The following is a 6,237-nucleotide window of genomic DNA, read 5'->3' as shown; positions in this document are numbered from 1 at the left end:
GTATATATGTAGACATGTATAAAATAGGTTATATCCCAAATTGGTTCGGGTGAAAAACCAGTTTGGAAGAAACCAAATCGGGTTCAAAACTAGTTTCGAGACAAGAATGTTCAGCATGATCAAACCGGTTTGGATTGGGTTGAAACTAGTTTGGGAACAAAAACCCTTTTTTTGGCATGTTTTTCGAATCGGGTTGGGTCCAAACCGGTTTTGAGGCAATGAGACTACGAACCGGTATACAAACTAGTGGGTCGGGTCCAATGGCGAAGGTTTCTTAGGGCCTGGGGTGGCCCCGTGCCCCCTGTTTTTTTACGCAGTAGTGTAAATTTTTTTTACCTGTTTTCGTTCAAAATTTTTTATACGTTATGTAAATTTAGCCGTTTTCGACTGAAATTTTTTATACGTGGTGGAAAATTTAGCCATTTCCGGCCGAAATTTTTTATACGTAGTGTTAATTTAGCCGTTTTCGGCCGAAAATTTGAGCCCGCCCCCTTTTGTTTGTGAAATTTTGTATACATTTTGAGTCCAGCCCCCCCGTGTCTTAGTCCAAACTTCGTCACTGGTTGGGTCGGGTCCTAACTGGTTTGAGCCAACCTGTTTTTGTGTATGCCTCTATATACATGCATATATGAAAAATTACATATAAAATTTCCAATCTGATTAATCCTGATTAATTGGTAGTTGGTACCCCAATGGCTGACTAGCACCTAACGAGTTCTACAACTCAAGTAATTCTGCATGTAATGTTGTCTAGAAGGACTAGTATGGAAAGTGTGTAGTTTAGGTATACATTATCATAGTTGGTGAATGTTATGTGATAATACCTTTGCCATATGAGAATATTTGTTGCTCAAAATGATAGAAATAATATTTATGTGATCATAATGAATGCATGTTATTATACTCTTTTAGTGAACAAAATTTTGAACTTTTATGCAGGCCTATCATTATTATTATTATTACTTATCAAATATAATGAGTTTCAACAAGCATCATAGTATTAGGATCCTATGGATACTCGTGTTGGTTTTACAAACAACCGACTCGTTTAAATGGTTTTTCTCGAACGAAAAAGTTGATTCTAGCAAGAAACATTCGCCAGAAGGTTATGATCATGATATTATTGGTGAATTTTCGATGGAATCATTTGATAGCAAAAAGGGTGAGTTTGGTTGAAAAAGCAAAGAGAAAGGTGGCTGAGTTACCGAATTCTTGTTGGCAAAACGCGTATCAAAATTTGTTTGCGGGGTGCTCAGAGATTCTAGCGGATGAAGAACAACGGTCCCAGTTAGCGTGGCATCTTTGTGATTGCTTTCAAAAGGATAGTTGGAGGTCTCCTTTTCCTTATTGTGATGCTAAATCACTCATGGTTGATTGTTTCAAAAGATTGGAAAAAGAGGCTCATCGGGTTTATCTTGAGTTTTATCTTGAAACGAACTCCATTTGCCATCAGTTACAGTAAGTTCTCACTCCCTATGTGTGTGCGCGTGCGTGTTTCTAGTGATGCGTTCTTTTCAAAACCTGTAATGTTGAGAACCGCGAGAATCACATAATGCACTTATACATCGGGCATAAAATATAATTTGAGAGTTGGAGAGAGAAATATGAGTGACTACCAGTGGCGAAGCTTGGACACAAATGTCGGGGGGGGGGGGACTCAAAATGTATTATAAAAATTATAAACGAGGGGGCCGGGCTCAATCTTTTTGGCCGAAAACAGGTAAAATTACATTACGTATAAAAATTTTCAGGCGAAAAACAACTACATTTACACTAATGCGCGAAAAAACAGGGGCCCGAGGCCACCCCTGGCCCTTGATATCCTTCGCCCCTTGCGATTACATAGCAGGTGTATCACATTTAAAGCTATAGGTACAACTGCATTCAAGGGAGAAGCTTGTATTGTGGCTCTGGTACCCTTGTTATTTTTCTCAGTAGTGTAAATTTACTCGTTTGCGTCCGAAAATTTTGAGCCCGGCCACCCTGGTTTATGAAAATTTTTATACGTAGTGTAAATTTACTCGTTTTCGTCCGAAAATTTTGAGCCTGGGCACCTTGGTTTATGAATTTTTTTTATGTATTGAGCCCGGACACCCCAACGTCTTCGTTTAAACTTCGCCATTGACTACATTATGTTCTTGCAATCTTTAACATATTTCTTGGTTCTGATTTGAACACTCCCGTATATATGGCATTCATTTCAAAACTAATAATATGTTGAGAACTGCTAACACCGCATACTGCATTTGTTCATATTGCTTTAAATCTGATACACAAGATAGTTATGTAACTAGCCATTTTGCTCTCACACTATCACTAATTATCTTTTACGCACTATGTACAAGCGCTTTTATACGCTTCTTGCACTTCTCAATATAAATTTGGTTCTAAAAAGATTGTGTCCCTGTATATACTCATCATTTAAGAACTCTAAGAAAGTTAAGAACTCTTAGAACTCTAAACAACCAAACATTTTTTAATTTTTTTTATATATTAACATTATTTAAGAGTATTTTTATCATATATTATATAAAAAAATTTATTGCATATATTAATCACAAGTTTACATATGTGTAAATTTTTGTACTAACAAATTTACATAGGTGTAACACAAAACATAGATATGTATAAAAACTAATTTTCAAAATTGTATTTGTAAATATAGATATAAAAATTGATTAAACTACCTCAAATAACATTAACATACAAAAAAATTTATAAAAAACGTTAGTTTTCAAGGGTTCCTTCACGTTCTTAAATAATTTAACAGTTCTGTGATGATACTCATCCTATACACACACACACACACATATATATATATATCTATGTAACACAAAACATAGATACATCTTACCCTCCTCAGACCCTACCATAGCTTTGCTATTGGTGGGATATACTGAGTACGATGATGATGATGATGATGATAGTTCATACGGTTACTAGAATTGATCTTTGACCGGTTGTAGGACCGACGCATTCAAGAAACAAACCGAAAGATTGGTAAATGAACTCAAAACATCTGCTGAATACGCAGAAGACAAGTTAGATAACATACACCAAAAATCCGAAAGCATGTTGCATAGTTCAAATGATATTCACGACTCTTTATCCTCTATCGATGATCAAACACAACAACTGTCTAAAACATCAAAACACGTTGAAGAACGAGTTAATATCGTATTGGAACATTCACACTCGGTTTACAAACAGTCTCTTAAAATAGCAGACTCTCAAACTGAGCTGCAAAACGTACAAATGATAATGAGTGAAAGGATAGATGAAGGAATGATGATGGTTAATGAATCTGCTAATAAGTTGAGTGAAGAAATGATTAGTTTAAGGAATGAAGCGGTTGAGATTGAAAAGGAGATCGGTAAAGTTGGAAACGCAATGTTTATGAAGATGAATACTTTACAAAGTAAAGCCGATGATATTGAGAACATAACTGAGACTTCATTAGATAGACAAAAACAACTTATCGAAAGCCAGAGTTCCGCTCTTGAAGTTCTTCAAACCGTCACACGGTTTCAGTCACAAGCTCTAGAAGAAAGCAGGTATAAAATAACAAATATTATATATAGTATATAGGATGAGTTTGAATACAGAACTCTTAAATAATTTAAGAACTTTAAGAACTCTTAACATTTAATCGTTTTTTTAAACTTTTTTTGCATATTAATACTATTTGAGGATAGTCTTGTCACTTATATATAATATGTATATTAACGATTACAACAGTAATGAAAATTAGTTTTTATACATATCTAACTTTTTTTTACACATACATAAATTTGTATCTGATTTGTTAATTTACACATATGTAAACTTGTGATTTATGTATGTAAAAAAAAGTTTATATATAAAACGTTAAAACTACTCTCTAACAATAATAATATATAAGAAAATTTCAAAAAAAAAATAGTTTTTTGTTAAGAGTTCTTAAAGCTATTAAAATAACTATATAATCACATGTATGTGTATTAAATTATTAATTAAGTTTTGAATATTATTGCAGGGGAAGTCTGCAGCAGTTGATTTCACTTGGTCAAAGTCAACAACATGAGCTCATACAAAGGCAACAACAACTTAAACAATCTCATGATGATCTAGTTGAGAATTCAAAAAATATATTAGCTGCACAGGTTCACCTTTTTCTATATAATTTGTTGTATTTTTTTAGACAGAATTACAAGTTTATTTGCGTGCGGTGTCTTTTATATGACAAAATACATACGCTTTTTGTCCTTTACACTAACTGTCATCCAAAAACTCAGTTAAATCCAAACATGCCAAGACTTAACGGGGTTTTGTTTAACATATATTATTTAGTTTCTTTTTCTAATAATATATATAATTTGTTTTTTAATGTAAATACTTAAATAATGCGTAAAAAGACTTCTCACATACCAAGACTTAACGGGGTTTTTGGATGCCAGTTAGTCAAAAGGACGAAAATCAAACAAACATGCCATGTAAATGACACCACCTGCAAATAAACTTTTTAAAGGACCTGATCCATAAATTGCATATGTTTAAAGGACAAAATTTGTAATACTGTCCTTTTTTTAATTAAATTAATATTATTCTGACTAATTCATTTGTGTTATATAGGATATATTCAAGTCAAAGCAGTCAAGCATGTTCGTTGCAATCGACAAGGTTTTTACTCTACACAACGCAATATTGCTTGAATCGCGTGTCATCAAAGCTTTTCTCGTGTATTCAATATTAATATTCACCCTTTACATGTTTACAAGTACAAAACAAACCTACAATGTAAGATCCAGGTTATACGTAGGTAAGAAACCGATATTTGACTTTAAACTAAGGGTGGCAAATGTGACCCATTTGGTTGAATAGGGTTGTATTAAAATGTATATAATGGGTCAGAATGGGTCAAACTAAAAAAAGAAAATGATTGAAACGGGTCAAAACGGGTTGATATTTATTTTCTTTTTATGGAACGAGAAAACGGAGGAAACTTTTTAGTACTTTTACTTTTTTACTTTTTGATTTATGATTTTTTAATTATTTTTTTTGAAATTTTTAATAAGGGGTTTTTGAAATGGGTCAAAATGGGTTGAGATTTTAAAAACCCCTCATTAAAAAATTCAAAAAAATTAATTAAAAATTTATAACTTGAAATATAAATCAAAAACTAAAAAAGTAAAAATACTAAAAAGTTTTCTCCGTTTTTCTCGTTACATTATTAAAAAAAACTCGAGAAATGTCAACCCGTTTTGACCCGTTTCAATCATTCTCTCTTTTTAGTTTGACCTATTCTGACCCATTTTATACATTTTAATACAACTCATGGGTCACATTTGCCACCCCTATAGTTTAAATGAGTCAACTTTTGGATTTTTTTTATCTAATAATAATCGTTTTCTTCACAGGGTTATGCATGACATTTTTTATTGAATATGTGGTGCTTCGATATGGAAACGACATAGAACAACAAGCATGGATTATAAGCATTGTTCGGTTAACGTTTGTGGTTCTTGCTTCGTGTCAACTTTCGTATGCTATTTACACATACAGAGATTACGAGACGTTGAATCACGAAATGCTGCAATCGCTTATTGCAAAGGTTAATGTGATGGAAGGAAATAAAGGGTTTGTATGTGAAGATAATGATAGTGATATTGACTGGTGTTCATGGGTTGATAAGGATATAATATCTGATGATGAATTGGATGATCTTGACTATTGTTTGCAGCCTGAACAAGTCAACACGGGCTCGGTTATTGCTAGAGGATATAATCTTCGTCGTCACGGTCTATAGTTTGATTATCAGTTTAAGAATTATGTATGTAGTAATAAGTTTGAAATATGTTTATTGTTAAAATTAAGAGTAATTTATAACTATTATAGTTTGACTTTCCAAATTCAGCATTCATATTTGAATGAAAGTAAAACCATTCAGTTTGTCACCAAGAGTAAATTGAAGAATTTGCACCTCAAGTTCTGGTTTGACCATCTAAAGTCAAAATACCAATAGTTATCGGTACTGGTATTCGTTGATAGAAGTTGACATGCTTGTAAAAGTAACAAGAAGTTAACAATAATAATGAGATTTAAGAATGTATAGGGTGTTTGAATGTTCATATATGATCAAAGGCATTTGATTTATACAATAATTGAAGCAACATGCATTCAACTTGCCATCCATAATCGACTTTGAACATTTTATGTTGTACACCTGCCCATAAAGGCCCATGTATACGCATGTAAACG

The 6,237-nt window shown here is 32.8% G+C and overlaps 1 pseudogene across 1 annotated transcript; it reads left to right on the top strand.

Annotated features, from left to right (window-relative positions):
• Nucleotides 1–955: 955 nt before the first annotated feature.
• On the top strand, nucleotides 956–5,785 carry LOC143559339 (protein GAMETE EXPRESSED 1-like; annotated as a pseudogene). The gene is made up of 5 exons (XR_013139921.1): nucleotides 956–1,458; nucleotides 2,967–3,554; nucleotides 4,016–4,142; nucleotides 4,612–4,798; nucleotides 5,397–5,785. The product of XR_013139921.1 is annotated as a protein GAMETE EXPRESSED 1-like (transcript).
• The last annotated feature ends 452 nt before the right edge of the window (nucleotides 5,786–6,237 follow it).

This window comes from Bidens hawaiensis, unplaced genomic scaffold (genome assembly GCF_021521415.1).
Source record: "Bidens hawaiensis isolate Kalapana, Puna unplaced genomic scaffold, B.hawaiensis_p1.1 tig00019810_1, whole genome shotgun sequence".
Lineage (NCBI taxonomy): Eukaryota > Viridiplantae > Streptophyta > Magnoliopsida > Asterales > Asteraceae > Bidens > Bidens hawaiensis.
Note: the sequence above shows the minus strand (reverse complement) of the source record. Positions and strands in the feature narration are given on the sequence as shown.